This window comes from Ambystoma mexicanum, chromosome 6q (genome assembly GCF_040938575.1).
Source record: "Ambystoma mexicanum isolate Mex_15411 chromosome 6q, UKY_AmexF1_1, whole genome shotgun sequence".
NCBI lineage: Eukaryota > Metazoa > Chordata > Amphibia > Caudata > Ambystomatidae > Ambystoma > Ambystoma mexicanum.
Window position 1 is genome coordinate 482,547,259 of NC_090937.1, and position 19,168 is coordinate 482,566,426.

Sequence of the window (19,168 nt, forward strand, 5' to 3'; positions counted from 1 at the left end):
ATATTTGAAAAAGTTCCCATATCGACGGTGGAGAGATTGCTTCATGAGGTTGTGTGTTAATGTTCTTCAGACACATGAGATAATATGTATGAGAGGGGGTATTCGATTGGAACTTGCACATTGTAGATATTGTAATGATTGGTATACTAGGGAGAAATTATATCATGTTTTATTGGTTTGTCCTGCCCTTTTACATCTACGGATATATTGTTAGAGATTTCGGCTATTGTAGAGATGGGAATCTTGTGGGGAAAATGTTAGAGGGGAAAACATGTGCACTACCTCTTGCTGCTGTTAGGTTTTTTAAACGTGTTTTTTCTGTTAGCATTTGAAAAATTGAAATACAACTTTTTACTATTGTTGTTTTAAAGAGACTAGTGTATGAATTTTAAGGATGAACTGGATTGTTACGGAACTGTTTTATTGATAGTTAATTTTGTAATTTTTATTTACATTGCAAAGGTTTGATTAAACAAAATGCAATTAAATAATGTTTTAAAAGTCATAAATACAAAAGCTATACCTACTGAAGAGAGATTCAATATCTGAGTGGTTAATGCAAGGGGTTTTCAATAGGAATTTTGCAGATTAAACAGCATTGTTGGCTTCAAAATTCTTGGACTGGAAGGTGTAGTCGTTAAAATTGTTCACTCTTATAAGAACATTCATTTATATTTATTTTCATTACAAATGACTGAGAGAGAGAGAGACCAGCACCTTTGTTTATCCCAACTGGCATTGCTAGTTCCCAGATGTATCTTCATCCATTACACCTTTTATAGACGTGTAGAGGAGGTCCCAGACATGGCCTGCACCCCTACCCCCCATTACGAGGTACCAGGAGCGTACTCGCCAAGGTATATGACGTATGAGGAGCAAATGAACCAACAAAGAGCTGCGTTGGGACTCTGCCCAGTGTACATCAGAAGAGCCGTACCTGTTGGAGCACCCATAACCAGACAACCATGGGCTACACATTACCCTCTTAGACAACCATTCCAGCAACTGAGACAAAATGAAGAGTACCTACAGATGATCCACGAAGAAACCCAAAGAGCCTTAATGGAAGGCCAGTGAAAATGACACAAGGGCCTGGACAGACTTGCGAATGAACGAAACCGGCTATCGAAAAGTGCGAGAAGCTATGAAAATAGATGTAATGGACACAGGAAAGAGACGATGTTAAAACTTAAGGAAACGTTGCTATGAAACAAGATGGAGGTAACCAACCAGTTAATGCGTGTAAATAGGCTTCGAACGCAAGAAGCTAAGAAAACAGCACTGCTTGCAATGCTTAGTAGAAGAATAGAGGGGCATGCCCCATATATATATCTACCTCAATGAAGCACACTATACTAGTGCAACTCCATTTTGTAAAGCAGAACTAAGCCCAGGCTGCAAGAGGGCCACCAAGGCTGAGATTCATATTCCAGCTAAAGCCAGGAGGGAAGAGCGGAATCGAAACTCAGCAAGAAGTAGCTCATGCTTGAGAATTCGAGGTCAACTCCAGGAAGGGAGGTGAGTGGCAACTCTGGAGAACCGAAACTTAAGAGCATACCAGCCTGCCCTGTGAAGGTCAAGATAAAGGGGGCCCAGGCAGGTGGCGAGGCTAAGGGAGAATCAAATACACGAAAAACTGGAAACTGAAGCAAATTCATGGTGAACAGACACGTGACCTGCCAATTACAAGGAGGCAACAACGTCTGATGTCACCCAGAACCCGAGGGTGCCATAATTTTTCCTGATAAAAGGCTACAGTTTCAAGGCCATACCCAGCCAACTAATTGACACATAGCCAAAGATACTGATTGATAGAAAAGAGGCAGGGTGAATCCTAGGGCATAAGGCACCTGGGTGTCCATTCTGCATGCTGCTAATTAAAGTGGAGATTTATGTCTAGGGGTGGAACCCACCCAATCACAATGGACCAAATAATCTAGGGTCTTATAGCTTGTAGAACCAATGAGACGTTGTAGTTGTCATGATGCCTGTCACGCGTGATGTAGAGGTTTGGACATAGACGCCCACTCGATAAGAGTTATCCAATCCACATGCTCTGTTACCATATACAGATATAGCACCTTAAGTTACCTTTCCTAACCAATAATATATCTGTTACCATATACAGATATAGCACCTTAAGTTACCTTTCCTAACCAATAATATATTGCATGACGAGTTTTGTAGAGTTAGACGTCAATGATGACGAGTTTTGTGTTTAAACATCACTGTTCAACTGAAGTTCGTGGAAGTCAGAGCGAGACAGGCAATCGCAAGAATGCTGATTTCCAATTGTTTCCCTGTTTGATGTACTTGTCAATAAACGGACTTCCCTTTGACAAACTACTGAGTCCTCCTTATTGAGTCATGTTGGAGTAAGTGAATCCTGCACCCCCATTCCTCACATGGTACAGCTATCGTGTTTTACAAGTACTAGAGGGTGAGCACTGGCCTATGGGCCCGTCAGTGGTTATCTCGTCCTCTTTTACACATGTCCTAATAAAATATCTATGAGCACTAAAGGAATGTCACTGTAGCTCAGTGCTTAGAAGATGGGCTTATGCTGCAATATTTTGTAGGTTCAAGCACCTCATTTTCAACAAAATACAACAGAGTTGATCTAACCATTATGAGGATGTAGGTCAAATGTTTCTTTTAAATGCTTTTTACTGTTATAGAAAATATTGTGTTAAGCTTATTTCCATTAAAAATGAGCCAACAAGAGCAGAGCCTTCAGTTTTCTGACACAGTCAAAGAACATTTAGGGGCCTGCTGCCATCTGTTACTTGAATGCCTTTCCCAATCCTCCCTTGCATGTTGAAATGACTGGCCTCAGGGGTAATTCAACAGTTAGCAGTGCAAATTGGCTACTAAATTGCTCGCCTTTAGGACAGAACATGGTGTGGGTGTGTGCCTTCTAAATCTTAGGATGAAGGACATGTTGTTTCATGCTTCTAAGGTAAAGAAAGCAATTATCATGTCAAGTAATCTTAGCACCTTTTTAGAGATACGCAGAGATACACAGAGAGAAAAATAGTGTTGGTCGGTTTATAATGTGCATACATTTTGCCACTATACTTCTGTTAAAGGCAAACTTACCACAAATTGTCATTTGATAGATCCATTCTCCTTTGCTCATGGCGAACACAGAATGACGGATACCAGTCATTTGGGTGATAAACTGTTGCCATGGGCATATACTAGCCAAAAAATGTAGTGGTGCAATTATGATGCCATTTCCCATTAGCTACGTAAGGAAGTGGTATACCTTGGAATGTTTTGCCACCTAATAGTAGTTTACTGTTAGGCAGAACATTTTGAAGACGAGCAATGTTGACAAATGAAGGGCCACTTTTGCCATTTAATGTCATTCCTTCCTTTGCGCTAATCCCTTTAAACATGCAGAACCAGACCTACTGCATTGTCTGACAGAAGATATGACATATTGGGCCTCATTACACGGAATGCGGTAAGGGTTTACTGGTACCGGTAAGGGCATCGGTACTGGTAAATCCTTACCGCCTTACTACGAGGTCCCTTTGCGGGACCCGACCTCAACGGCTGGTTTTACCAGCCGTAAAGGAACGGGCCCGCAAAGGGACCTTGGTGCTAGTTACGGTACCGCAATTTGCGGTACCGTAATTAGCTCCTTCCCCATTCCCATTGAGCCCTATGGGGCTAAAAATGGGAATGGGGAAGTGCCTTGGTGAATGGGGAATTACCGCCCCCGCTCACCTTGGAGTAGGGCGGTAATACCGCCATCCACCAAGGCGGACACGGTAAAATACCAGCGGCAACCATGGCGCTAATAGCTAATACCGTGTAATGAGGCCCATTGTCTCTTTTTTATGGTCATGCCATTTTTCTACTTTTTAGAATATTGAAGTAAAATCTTCTCAATATAATCGATTTAACTCTTGATATTGGACAGACTGACACATTTCATTCCTCACAGCACAAGCATGTTTTGCAGTTATCATCTACCTTGCACTCATTTTGCGCTAATGGTAAGTAAGTACCGTCCTATCCTCCCAGAATAATAAACAACATATTTAACAGCCTTTGAAGTTGAGGTTGAGAGGTATGGGATCTGCAGAGGGAGGGACTGTATTCCAACAAAGCTCTAAGTATTGCTAAGTGGCCCTGTGACATCTGTGATGCCCATATCCAGACGCCAGCTGTCCAGTCAACATCAACATGCATTTTCAGACGGATAGCTCCATTCCTGCCACTACTTGCTCTATCTGGCGGTTTTTGAGCAGAGATGCTTACTTCCCCACACCATGTCCCTTTGTACAGTGTGATTTTTCTACCATACTTTGTTAACTATAGGTACTAAAATGCAAATAAAACACAACATCTGGACTGAATGAACTGCTCACATTTGACATTGGCCAGCTTGAGTTTTCTATAGTATTTTCATGATAAGGGGCAGAGCAAAATTAAACTGATGGTGTGTGCAACAGTTTGATGTGCTTATTTTATTTGATGTGAAAGGTGCTAAAGGCAAGGCAAACCAATTAGGTGATGATTAGAAGGTTTAGAATTAATGTTACTCCTCTGGCTGTTGATGTGGGCAACCCTCCAGACCATCATTGTTTGCTTGCCAAGCCATTGCATATAGAGAAAGACCATATTCAAATCAAGCTTGCCCTCACCCACAAAGGAGCAATCCATCTCGAACTACTAGGTCACAGCCCTTCTGCACGGGCCACAAGCATACTCAGGCATGTTTCAGCCTTGTTGGGCATCATTAATGAGGAGTAGCTTGGTTATTTGTGTACAGCATACAATGAACCTACAGCTGGACATACCCGTCCCACTCGGGGTGACAAAGCAAAACCAAGCGGGGATGTCATTAAAAAGCCTATAGGCCTCATTAGGAGGTAGGCGGCCACGGAATGAACAGTGCCGGTAAGGGATTGACACCATTAATTCCGGGCTGCCCTATTACGAGGTCTGCAGCGGGTCCCGCTCTGGAACGCCTGGTCAGACCAGGCATCCTTAGCGGGACCCGCTACCAGACCAGGATGCTATCAACGGGCCTGTCATTAACGGGCCTGTTGTTAGTATCCTCCCCATTCCCATTGAGCCCTACGGGGGCTCAAATGGGAATGGGGACGTACAGGGTCCGGGTACCGCAAAAGGGATTTACCGGGCCCTCCAAGGTCAGAATGGCCCAGTAAGTCCCCTTTTGCGGGACCCGGACCTGGGTTTGGGGGTAGCCATGCCCTTATTAAGGGCATAGCTACCTCCAAACTCGTAATGGGGCCCTATGTCTTGTTTAAAACAGAAGATGGGTGTCTCATCAGTCAAGAGGATCCCAGAAGTGAGGCATGGGGACTAGGGCCTCTCAAGAGTACCTTTCTCAGTTCTTTGGAGGTTTGATGCCACTGTACCTAACTTAGGGATGCTGAGTCTGTTGGAAGCAAAATATCCTTGCAGTTGGAAATCAGAGTTTGAGTGATGTAGTTCAATGGGCTTACCAGGTTTGGATTGAGGGTCAAGACATTTTGAGATGGTGGTGGCCGCTGGTCACGTCGACGGGTGACAACATGTTTACAGTGGTTAAATTCAATGTCTGGAGAGTTTTGATCCTGTAATCCCGATGGGAAAATGCCCATATTCAAAGAGACAGCAGTACAAAGTTGTCCACAGCAATGAGCTGGTTGTTCAAGCCAACAGGTGACATACTGTGTTTGGTACAATGCGGCATCAAGGTGATTTAGTGGATGCAGCAACAAAGGTTATAAGAAAGTTTTGTAAAGTACCAAAAGCAGCACTATGGATCCTGGTGATCTGAAGGCTTTCAGACATTGTCGACTATGGTTCAATGACGGTTTGAAGTGATAATTCTTCTTGTTCTGTGTGTCCCATTCCAGGGACTCAGGACAAGATTGTTCTATCTTCTCTTCACACAAACTCGGACAGATAGCTATCAACTGCAGGAGTTCTTCAACTCCAGCGAGGAGCCTGGGTACCAATACAGCCAGCAGAGACTTCAGGTCTTGATCCAGCAGTAGTTCATATCCAATGTGCCCTTCGGGACAGGTATGAGAAGTTATTGCCTCTGGTTTGGAACACCTGCCTACACCTCATAACTGAGGTACTTTGGAAAGGGCTGCTCGCACAACAGGGTCCAAACAGATTCTAATAGAGTCCTTGAAGGTTCAAAATGAATCAAGGAAGAAGTTAGAGGGCCCTTCCTTATAAATGCAAAAGGTCTCGAGGGATTTGCTAGATGTAAACCTGCCTTATGTGGTTCAATCCCTGTTCAGATAACAAGTGACTTTAACCTTCCTTCATTTTACCCAAAGTACTTTGCTGTGCTGGAAAGGGAAGAGACAGGAAAGAAAAGGAAAGAGAAGCCCACAAAAAAAACAAGTTTTTCCTTCCTCCATTCCATTTTGCTCTGCCTGACTATCTAAACCCGCCTCCTTCCCAAGCCTTCCCAAGTCTGCTGCTTCAACGGCTCTTTGGTGTGCAACACCCTGATGTGAGGTTGGCCCTTTTGTTTAGGGTGTGCCTCATTTCAGTTTGGGAGCTTACTGGGCTGAAGAGAGGATGAAAGAGAGACAACTCTCCCTGCCCATTGTTCTGATGGCTGCAGCAGAGACAGACAGTCTAGAGATGGCCACTGGGCTGACCTTGTCTGACTTTGAACCTAGCCTAACCTCTTTTGAATATTGTCAACTGTATTAAATTGTCTTCCTGCCTCAGACACACCCAATATACATCCTGTGCCACATCCAGACCATCGGAATGCCACTGCAACAGCAGAGAAACCCACAACGATTGTCAGAAAAAACATGCTGGAAAAGAAGGAGCGTTTCGAGAGTTTTTGAATCCTCTCACCAGGGGGAAAGATGGGCACCGACTGATGCAGGAAGTCAGATGACTGTCGGAGCCAATGAGAAGGGAAAAGAAGAAAAGAATCACCAGCCCCACAACATAAAAACAGGCAGCAGGAAAGGCAGATTGTGCGCTGTACGGGTAAGGTCACAAAAGGACCTGAAGGTAGAACAAGAGACCATGCAGAGTGCAGTTTTGGTGGTAAAGCTTAGTAAAGGTGAGATATGTGTGAGAGAGAGGTACCAGCTGTTTTTAGTGTAGTGTAGTGTAGAGCAGAAAGTGGGGAAGGGGCTGTATAGAATGTGTGTGAGAGAGATAGAGATAGTGTGGGAGATAGGAGTAGGGGAGTGGTGTAGTAGTTAGGGTGAGAGGGAGTGAGTGTTATGAGAGTGAAGCTTGTAGGGAGGGGCATAAGAGTGGGGTGCAAGAAGAGAGGTGCATGAGAGAAGTGGGGAAGGGGTAAGATTAGTGAGAGGAACAGTGAGTGCATTGGAAGGGTGAGAAGGTAACCATATCCCTGAGTTTGAAGAGAATGGAACAGAAGTAGTCCCATGTAGTGTAGTGTAGTGTGGAGGGAGAGATCCGAATAGGCCAGGTGACATTGATATTGCGCAAGTGCATGGGAGAGGGGAAGGGAAAAAGTGCAGGGGGAAAGGGGAGGGGACAGTGCAGTACATAGGATGACAGTGAAATAAATCTAGAAAAATAAATTGAATAAATAGAAGTGCAGCCAGCTGGTGGCAAGGGTAAGTGCAAACATCAGGTGTCAAGTGCTAGTAGGGGCTGTAGGTATACAGAAACAGTCCCCTAGTGCAAGAGTTGCCGGGGGGCAGTGTAGGTGTGCAACTGGCAGGGGTGGGGGGGACCTGGGCCCGAGATCAGATTGTAGCCAGGTAAACCAGTGCAGTTTCAGATTCAGCCAGGAGTTCAGCAGGGAAGAGGAGGAGAGGAAAGCAGAAGCAAAGAGGAAGGTCTTGAGGTGTTTCCAGAACCAGAGGTGGTTCTCCAAAAGTTTCGGAGAGGCAGGCCCCAGCAGAAGAAAGAGATCTACCACAAACTTGCTGCTTGGAGAAGGGACTAACCCTGAGGGAGTTGTAGGCGTATGAGCGAAGAGCTCGAGAAGGAAGGTATTTAGGAAGAGGGAGTTGAAGGTATTGAGGTACCAAGCCCCAGAAAGCCTTGTGTACAATGCAGACGGGTTTGAACATAAGCCTCACTGCCACTGGGAGCCAGTGCAGAGATTTCAGTCCCAAGAGATGGGATCCCTGAGCTTGAGGCCAAGAACAAGTCTTGCAGTCCTGTTTTGGATGAGTTGCAGAGGGCAGAGAGTAGAGGCAGGCAGATTTAGAAAGAGGCTGTTGCAGTAGTGCAGTCTAGAGAGAACCAGAGCTCTGGAGACAGTGAAAGAGAGGAAAGGAAGAATACCCCTGAGTAGGTGCAGCTGGTAGTGTGACTTCTTTGAGACGACAGAGATGTGAGAAGAGAAGGAAAGTGTGGAGTCAAAGATGAGTCTGAGGTTTTTAGCCTCACATGTGGGAGCAGGAAGAGGGCCAAGAGAGGCCGGCCTGAGAATGACAGGAAAGGAGGGAGCAGGTGTGCCGATGAGGAGAATCTCAGTCTTACTGGCATTAAGGCATAGATCATTGGCGGCACACCACTCCTGGGTGGCAGCCAGACAGAGATGAAAGAAGGAGAAGAGGTCGCTGAAGGGAGACTGAAAATGAGCTGAGTGTCATCCGCATAACACTAAAAGTTGGGGCAGAGAGCGGCTACGTGGTGGGCAAGAAGTGCCAGGTATTGGTTGAAAAGCCAGCGAAAGAGGTTAGAAGCCTGGGGAACACCACAGGTAGAGAAAGAGATAGAGAAGAGGAAGGACCCAAATTGGACCTGGGAGGGTCAATCATAGAGGAAGGAGGTCAGCCAAGCCAGGGTCTGATCGGTGATACCCAGGTTATCACGGAAACGGTGGAGCAGGATAGCATGGTTGACCGTGTCAAAGGCAGAAGAGAGATCAAGTATGATGAGGACACAGTGGGTGTTGGAATTGAGGTTGGATAGCAGGTCTTTGCGGATGTTCAGTAGAGCAGTTTCCATGCTTCTGGCAGCTCAGAAGCCAGACTGAGGGTCACAAAGACAGCCAATAGATTCAGAGTGAAGATTGAGCTGGGAGATGGCCAGCTTTTTCAAGAGTTTGCCCAGGAAAGGAGTGATGGAGATTGGATGATAGTTAGCCAGACAGGTAGAGTCGGCAGAGGGTCTAAGAACAGAGAGAGGACACAATGTCCTGGGTTTTAGCGATGAAATGAGAAGCCAGGGCCATGCAGAGGGACTGGGAGGCGACAGGAGAGGTAGATACTGCAGCAGGATTATCCAACTCCTTGCAGATTTTAAAGAGTTTGGCAAAGTTGTTAGATGCAACACAGACGTGGGCTTGGATATGGGCTCTCTTCTTGGTGCAGACCGAGAGCCAGTTTTGCCTTTGGAGCAGGCGGCAGATGAGTTTGTCAGAGGATGTACCAGAAGCAAGCCATTTCCTCTCAGCCACCCTGCACTTGCGTTTAAGGGTGACGAGGTCTGAGTCATACCAGGAGTTGCACTTGGCTTTGGGCTTCAAGCTGATCCTCATGACAGGGGAAATAACATAAAGAGTATCAGATATAGCAGAGTGGAGGATGGAAAGGACTGTGTCAGGGTGTGAGTCAGCCAAGGGCAGCGGGGAGTGAGAAAGTGGTGGTGAAAGCCTCAACTGACACAAGCTTCATGGGTCGGATAACCAAGAAGGTAGGTGGCAATGCTGGAATTGTCTTGGCCTGATGGGTAGAGAGGGTGAGCTGGGAGGAAAGGAGAAAGTGATGACTCCAGGAGAGAGGAGTGGTCCGAGGGGACGAAAGGAGAAGGTCTGAATACATCTGAACATCCAGAGTGTGCCCTGCAGAGTGAGTCGGGCCAGAGGGGAGACATGAGAGTGAGTCGCAAAAGTCATGTAAGAGTTCAGCGGAAGGACAGGAAGCATCCAGGTGGATGTTGAAGTCTCCAAGAAGGAGGAGTTGAGTGGTTGAGACCAGGAGGGAAGAGGCGTGATCCGCCCACTCAGAGAGGAAGGCGGAAATCTGAACAGGTGGCCAATAGATGGTAGCCACAGTAAGGGAATGGCTAGGAGAGAGAGAGAGAGAGAGAGAGAGAGAGAGAGAGAGCCTGCAGACGAGGCATTCGAAGGAGGAGTAGGTCTGCATAGGAATGACAGAGGAAGGAATCTACTCGGGGAAGATCAGGGCTACACCTCCTCCAGAACGGTTGGACCTGGGCACAGAGAGGATCTTGTAGTCATCAGGGAGGAGAGTGTAAAAGCTTGTGACAGAGCTGGCAGTGAACCATGTCTCGGTGAGACTGAGGACCTCGAGGTTAAATTCTTCCTAGTGACGGCAGATGTCAGAGGAGTGTTTGACACCAGAGTGAGAGTTGAGAGTCGCAATATGGAGAAGTTTGCTGGGAGGGGTACAAATCAGAGGTATGCCCTGCAGAGGTGTAGAAGCAGTCCGGGGGGGCAGAGAGGAAGGAGGAGAGGGAAAGGTGGGCAAGGAGTGGACAGAAGGGGGAGGCAAGGAAGCCATGGAGGGGACAGAGGGGACAGCAGGTAAAGAAAGGAAATTGATGAGGCGCAGAAAGTGTCTATCAAAGAGAAGAAGGTTGGCTTGAGGGCCTTGGACCAAGACGGTACCGTTCACGTAAACATTAATGATGACCTTAGAGGAGCGGAAGGAGGCCAGGAGTGCTTCCCACTGGATGCCACAATTAATGGGAGAGGAAGAGAAGGGAGAGAGCACAGGGGCCATATGTAGAGTCCATAGGTCTGGCGAGGGTACAACAAATAGGAAGTCTGTGAAGGCACTGGTATAGGTGTCAGTGATAGGGAGACCTGGGTTGGGGACTAGGATATCCTTTTTAAACTTCTTCCTACCAGATTTAGTGAGGAGAGCTGTATCGTCGATAGAGAAGCACTTAGAAAAGATAGGAGAGACAGGAGAGCACCATAGAGTAGGTAGGGAGAGGAGAGAGAAGGAAGGGAGTGGGATGGGGTAGGTTGAGAACACTAGGGAAGGACACTGGTCAGGGTGCAAGCAGATGAGACAAAGAGATAAGACAAGTAGTCAATTGGACAAAATGACAGGCGCTTAGATAGTGGTAGAAAGATTCACTAGGTGAGTGCTTTTGGCAGGAGGCAAGCCACAGAAAGGCACTACTTTCACAATGCAATCTTAAAACAGTAGAAAACACACCTAAGTTTGAGGGTCCTGAATAGTGGGAACAAGGCCTAGGTTTCACAATGCAATTGTAAGTACTTCCACAATGCCATTTTAAAACAGGAGAAAAAAAAACATACCTAAGTTTGAGAGTATGCTAAATGATCAGGTTTCCGGAGTAGAGTGAGGTTCTGAACCTAACCGGACCACTCTTAGTGTAGTGTAGTCCAGAGAAGGTGAGTAGTAGGGATGGAGAGAAGGGAGAATAGTCATAGAGAAGAGATAGGATAGGGGAAGGAAATAGGGTAGCAACATCAGAGGGAAGGCGAACTTCGTAGGTGAGAGTGAAGCTTTGGAGAGACAAAGGAGAGAGACGTTTGAAAGAGAGAAGGCGCATAGAGTCAGACAAAGGAAAGTAGGGCAAGGAGGAGAGTAGTAAGGGGATAGAGGGCTTGAAGATCGAATGGCACACATACACCACACAATTAGAGCTAACATCATTGACAGCGTAGGGCCAGCTAGGAATTTACTGTTGTCAGAACAATTAACGGACAGTAGGGTTTACCATGAAATAATGGCTAACTGGGTGTTACAGATGGCTGTGCTAGGTTGGTGATCCCACGGAAGGTAAATGAGAGAATGCACCCCATTGAACTATCTATCTTTCTTGTACTGGACAATTGTGTATTAAAGAAAGAACAGTCAACATACCTCTTCCTGTAAATCTGAATGAACACCCTTAAACCTCTTGGTGACTTTATTCGGGCCATCTGTGACACCTACTAAGCCTTAACTAACACACTTGAACTTCTTGACAAACCTCTTTTTTGTGTCTTTCATCTTTATTATGAATGAAAATGCACTCTTCAAAATAGGTGGTTTGTGGTGTGTGTCCAATTATGTAAATTATAATCCTTCATAACCCAGAAGATGGAGCAAAGAAGACATTCTAGAGTTAAGAATGTTATCAATGGACACAAACTCTGGGTGGAGCTTGAGCTAATGCTGCTATCCTATCATCATGTAGAACTTGTTTTTCAGCATATAGAATTGAAATATTCTATAGGCCTCTCTGGTGTTCAATCTCAAACCGGTTTCCATTTATCAGACACACATCCCTTTGTTTTTTTATGGAAACTCAACATGATACAAAGGTATGTAAAATACAAAAAAGAACTGTAAGATTCATTAAATGCAACCGTGTCAAACAGTGTAACAAAACCGAGAGGTCAGTCAAACAAACATTGTTTTAGAAATATATTTGAAAATGGTAAACAATAGTACATAATCTATCAAATATGAGTTCATCATTGACACCTCATAAACATACAGGCTCTTATTTCCCAAATGTAAATGGGACCACAAGACAGAAAGACCACTAAGTGATATACGAATAACTTTCTGAAACCTGCCCAACAGTGATCAAAATGTCTCAAGAACACTGAAAGATAATGTGTTAATGAGCATAAGTGAGTTGATAGACACCAATATGTTTCAAATGTTCAGAACAAACCTCTTCAGTAAATAAGAGCACTCTTCTCAAGATGATACCTGGTCGGTTGTTTGAACTAACATTGAGTCCCATGATACTATACATACGCTTTCATGGTAACACTGTACATTTTACCAAAAAAAAAATGTTGTCATCATTATTGTGAAGGCTTTTAAACGCTGTAGGAATAATATTTAAATGTGATAGGATACGTATTCTCTGGGTGACATTCATTATACTGGCTGTTGTCTGTTCTCTGACAAACATGTATGGAGCTCAGCATTGATGGGCCTATGTGTATGGTGCAGACCATAGAGGTGTGCTGGTTACCTCCTCAATTTAGGTGTGTTCATGGAGACATGGCCTGTATCCATATACACTAAATATTAGTTTGGCAGCCGGAGTTATAAATGTAAAGGATAACAATGAATGTATAGAGAGGCTAATTATATGTCTCTTTTGTCTCCGGTATCCGATGAATGATATGATAGGTTATTTATAACAGGCTTAATACCCAGAGGTTTCTAAGTGCGGACCCGGGGATTCGTGTCGTCTTGCTTCCAATGCAAGGATGTTGCCGCTGAGCCATCCTCCGGGACAACAGCACTTATAGAAGACTTCCAGATGTATTTATGGATAAAATCTATACATGAACAAAAGGACTCAAAGTGTCCTGAAGAAGGCGTAAAAAAATTATTAATGCCAAAACTTCATTGTGAAGTAGACCAATTGTGCCCGTTGCTGTTTAGGGAATTTAGAACCCAAAAGCGGCTATGGATGATTCATTCTGATTGAATTTGTGAAAATCGATATTGTTGTTAACAAAGTTGCTTTATGCTGCTGTGTTTTCTTTTCTGTATCTATGTTGTATAGAAGCACTGGCACTTTAGTGGTTTTCCCCTCTTGGATGACATTTACACATATTCTCATGTTTACTCAATACCCAGTACTGTATAAAATTGGAAGAAAGATGAATGATTTAATGTTGTTTTTTATGGTGTTTTGTATTTGATGTCCCATTTATAAAATGTTTGCTGTTACGTATAAATAAACAGTGTTGAGTTACTGTATTGTTAGACTGAGCAGGAACATTGCTGTAAGTGGTGAAGGCCTTTGAGGACATCACGAATAAACACAAATGTTGACAGACTTTGTATTATGAGGATAAGGGCTGATTTTATGGGGTACAGTGAGCCAGTGTACACTTAATAGAGTGCAAATGTCAAACATCAGAACATGTTAAGCACTTTTCCAAAAATAATGTAAACAAGCAAGATTGAGCTTCAAGGAAGTTATGTGATGTTTGGTGTTGGTACTCTTAGAACATATTCCAAGCACAAGTGGCCTTTGGGAGTAGGGTGGTGAACTATGGATGACATATCAGAGTTGTATTCAGGTTTTGTGACATTATGGTTACACAAAGTAAAGACCAGAGGCAGATAGTAACACTCTGGATGCTGAGTACTGGCAGAGTTTCTCCTAAATGAAAGCAGGATCCCGTCCATGATAATCTGTGTGTGCAGTGCAAATAGCCTTGAATGCAATACAGGTCAAAACCAGGAGCCAATACAATGGTCTGAGAAAGGGCTGAGAGGCTACCAGTGTCTGGTACAAGTGATAGTGTGAGCCATTGCATTCTGAAGTTGTTGCAATTGCTGAATTGCAAAGGTAGCTAGGCCAATGTTGATCCCAATGGCATAGTCAATTCTGGACAGTACTAGTGCCAGCATGGACAAGATCGGATGCTCCTCGTCTAATAGTGACTAATAGTGACAGTGTAGGTCTGGATCAAGTGAGGTGCACAACATGTGCTTGTACCAGTGCAGGGGCATAGGATATCATGGACAATTTGCAATTCATAATGACCAATGGATTTCTAACCCATGTAACTGGAGGGGGACATTTACTGAGTTCAATTTTCAAAATAACACCGTAGATCCCTTACTGCTATGTATCAAAATCAACATGATTAAATTGTTCAAAAAAGTACCAAACTCTGGTATCATGCATTTTTATGAAATTCTCTGAAAACAAAAAGGGCAAATTTCTAGAAAGTTATTTGAAATATTTATTATTTAGACAAAGAAAATCCTGATGAGCATTTAAATATTGAAATATTTATTATTTAGACAAAGAAAATCCTGATGAGCATAAAGGTTGTAATAACAAAGAAGTATAACAGAAATTGTTAAAACACTCACAGTTGTAATTCACAATTTTGTTTAAAGAACAGAAAACAATCAATTATTCTTTTTATGAGAAACAGAAAAAAATATTTTTTAAAGTAGGTTCTTCTTTGTTGTAAAGTCACAAAGAAGAAATAAAAAAGGAATGGAGTACTAGTGGAGAGAAGATATATAGACGGTTCTTAAGGTAAAAAAATTCTTCCTTCTCTACACAGAACAACCGTATCCTCTCAAACTCTAACTCCAATATTCCTACTGACAGGTCATCCTACGTGTAGGTGTCAAAAAAAAATTTAAAGAAAAATCAAGGTTGACATCATCACAACAACGTTTCGGCTGAAATGCCGCCTGTCTGGCCATAGTTTCTTTACATAGTTGAAAGTTGCCTTCCTCAGGGCGAAAGAACCTCACAACAGTTTAACCCTGTGGGGAAGCAGACATGAAAGAAAATGGAATTAAATTTAAAAGCATAATAGGAGTGAACTCCAAAATTTGAGTAAAGTTGCCCTTGTTGTTTAAAAGAGAATAAATTAGGAAATCAATTACCTCAATTTTGTAGGCTGTGGAAAAGTTAGAAATACAGGCGTGAAAACGGGCTCAGGGGCCCACAACAGTAATGCCTGAAGAGCGGAACCAACAGGGCCCTTGGTGTAACTGCATCGGGTCAGGTTGGAAAAAACAACAACTGAAAGGGAAGGGGGAACTTATCAGAATAAAAGTGAGGAAAAGTACAAATAGAGGTTATCCAAATGGGGAGAGGAGTGTAGAGGTATGTACTCACATGTGGATTAAATCCTGTAACTAGATAGCATGCACAGTTGAAAGGTGCAGTCTGCGGAGTATATAGTGCGGAGAGCACATGCGTCGGGTAGGCTAGTGTGGTCCCATATCACTGGCATAAAAGGTGTACAGCCTCTGAAAAATAGAAAATGATGAAAAAGTGTTAGAGGGATGAACAGATATATACTGTAAACACTAAACTGTGTTTAAGAAAGAACCCACGAGAAATCGTGTTAGAAGAATGGACGGATATATGCAGTAAACACTAAACTGTGTTAAGGAAAGAACCCACGAGAAAATCGCGTCTTACCTATAACGACTTGACCAAAGTATACTGCAGATGTACGAGGGGAACAGCCTTTCTTGAAAACCTCTCGCAACACTCTGCAAAGCGAGCACGAATGTTCATATAGCCTAAAGAGGGCAGGAGGCCTAACTCGCCATTTCATTGGGCCTGAAAATAAGATGTGTGGATAGGCTGAGAGCTGCCCCACCTGCATGTCACTCACTTGGGTGGATACAAAAGGGCGCCATAACAGCGGCCTCTGTAACGTCAACTAAGAGAAGCTGCCGCGCCGGAAAGCAGACAGAAACCTGCGGAGAAGCGTCCGGCTGGGGAGCAGAACACATGCTGCTGGAAGGAGGCAGCCGCCCGCAAGGCAAAACCCAGGTGTGGGATGGAAGCCAAAACATGTTAAATTGGACTGAAATCCTCATTAAGTCCATTAATGTGAGTGGATAAACGATGGATCCATCGAGCCTCCTTCTGTAGGAGGCAGTGGGTTATGTTGGGCGTATTTTTGACCACATCCAGAATCCACCATAATATGTCATTAGCAGAGTGCTGTAGCTCAATGTAGTGACTTACTAGGGGTGCGGTAAGTGTTTTACACCTGATTCTAGATCGATGTTCTGATATTCTAATATGTACCGGTCGTGAAGTTTGACCAACATACCGAAGGCCACACGGGCATTGGATGCAGTATACCACATGTGCGGTTTTGCAGTTTGTCATAGTGGTAAATGTCCATGTTTTTGGCCCAATTTTGAACTCCTTCATTTTCCTGGTGAATTGACAGACAGAGCAAGATCCACAAGGGAAATGCCCTGTGGTGGTCCTCAGATCCCACAGTCCTATTCTAGGGGCGGCTTTCTTAAGGGAAGAGTGCACAAGTTTGTCACGAATATTGCTGCCCCTCTTGAAAGCAAAGCGGGGAGGAGGTGTGTCTGGCAGATTTATTTTGACAATGGGCCAGTATTTCGAGATGAGTTTTTTAATCTCGAAGGTCTGAGGCCCATGGGTCAATACACATGTCATCTGTGAATTGTTCTTATCCAGTACTGAATTGGAATTTTGTTTGGGCGTTAGCAAATTGTCACGGTCAGTAAACCGAGCCCTTTTGTACGCTTGTGTGATCAATCGTTTAGGATAACCTCTGTCTCTAAGGCGACTGCTAAGCTTATCTGCTTGTTCATAATAATCAAATAACTCGGAACAATTTCGCCGGATCCGGAGAAACTGGCCATAGGGTAGATTATCCCTAATATGTCGAGGGTGATTGCTGGAGTAATGTAGGAGAGTATTACGAGCTGTGGTTTTACGGAATAGCGAACACTTCAATTTTCCAAAATCATCTTTAATTATTAAGTCTAGAAAAGGGATCTGACTATTGCTAGACTCCATGGTGAACTTGATATTATGATCAACGTTATTCAACCATTCAAAGAAGAGTATTAGCTCGGCTTTGGTGCCTGTCCAAATAAATATGATGTCATCGATATATCTCTTCCATTTGGTGATAGAATAGCGGAAGGGATTGGTGGAAGATAGAATGTGACGAGCGGGATTGATAGTTCGCAATGAACCTTGTCTGTTTCTTACAGACAAGGAATACACTACTACCTTTAGCCACATTGCCATTAAATGCAGTAGGGACCTTATGGTCCTTACCATAACAACTGCCCAGCGTCTCGGGGCAGAAATACAGAAGGAGCTTGAAAAGGAAGAGAAAACCTTTTTAGAGAACACTACTATCTCTAATGCTCGTGAACAATTAGTGAAAACTAATAAACTCTTTGACGACTTTAAGTCGACAACTCTAAACTCTAAGATGATTTTGGAAAATTGAAGTGTTCGCTATTCCGTAAAACCACAGCTCGTAATACTCTCCTACATTACTCCAGCAATCACCCTCGACATATTAGGGATAATCTACCCTATGGCCAGTTTCTCCGGATCCGGCGAAACTGTTCCGAGTTATTTGATTATTATGAACAAGCAGATAAGCTTAGCAGTCGCCTTAGAGACAGAGGTTATCCTAAACGATTGATCACACAAGCGTACAAAAGGGCTCGGTTTACTGACCGTGACAATTTGCTAACGCCCAAACAAAATTCCAATTCAGTACTGGATAAGAACAATTCACAGATGACATGTGTATTGACCCATGGGCCTCAGACCTTCGAGATTAAAAAACTCATCTCGAAATACTGGCCCATTGTCAAAATAAATCTGCCAGACACACCTCCTCCCCGCTTTGCTTTCAAGAGGGGCAGCAATATTCGTGACAAACTTGTGCACTCTTCCCTTAAGAAAGCCGCCCCTAGAATAGGACTGTGGGATCTGAGGACCACCACAGGGCATTTCCCTTGTGGATCTTGCTCTGTCTGTCAATTCACCAGGAAAATGAAGGAGTTCAAAATTGGGCCAAAAACATGGACATTTACCACTATGACAAACTGCAAAACCGCACATGTGGTATACTGCATCCAATGCCCGTGTGGCCTTCGGTATGTTGGTCAAACTTCACGACCGGTACATATTAGAATATCAGAACATCGATCTAGAATCAGGTGTAAAACACTTACCGCACCCCTAGTAAGTCACTACATTGAGCTACAGCACTCTGCTAATGACATATTATGGTGGATTCTGGATGTGGTCAAAAATACGCCCAACATAACCCACTGCCTCCTACAGAAGGAGGCTCGATGGATCCATCGTTTATCCACTCACATTAATGGACTTAATGAGGATTTCAGTCCAATTTAACATGTTTTGGCTTCCATCCCACACCTGGGTTTTGCCTTGCGGGCGGCTGCCTCCTTCCAGCAGCATGTGTTCTGCTCCCCAGCCGGACGCTTCTCCGCAGGTTTCTGTCTGCTTTCCGGCGCGGCAGCTTCTCTTAGTTGACGTTACAGAGGCCGCTGTTATGGCGCCCTTTTGTATCCACCCAAGTGAGTGACATGCAGGTGGGGCAGCTCTCAGCCTATCCACACATCTTATTTTCAGGCCCAATGAAATGGCGAGTTAGGCCTCCTGCCCTCTTTAGGCTATATGAACATTCGTGCTCGCTTTGCAGAGTGTTGCGAGAGGTTTTCAAGAAAGGCTGTTCCCCTCGTACATCTGCATTATACTTTGGTCAAGTCGTTATAGGTAAGACGCGATTTTCTCGTGGGTTCTTTCCTTAACACAGTTTAGTGTTTACTGCATATATCCGTCCATTCTTCTAACACGATTTCTCGTGGGTTCTTTCTTAAACACAGTTTAGTGTTTACAGTATATATCTGTTCATCCCTCTAACACTTTTTCATCATTTTCTATTTTTCAGAGGCTG

The 19,168-nt window shown here is 44.0% G+C and overlaps 1 long non-coding RNA gene across 1 annotated transcript; it reads right to left on the reverse strand.

The window, feature by feature from the left end:
* Positions 1–15,082: 15,082 nt before the first annotated feature.
* On the reverse strand, positions 15,083–15,680 carry LOC138515528 (uncharacterized). The gene is made up of 3 exons (XR_011282051.1): positions 15,553–15,680; positions 15,318–15,456; positions 15,083–15,194 (listed from the first exon to the last, which is right to left on the reverse strand). It is a non-coding gene; the product is annotated as an uncharacterized lncRNA (long non-coding RNA).
* Positions 15,681–19,168: the final 3,488 nt, after the last annotated feature.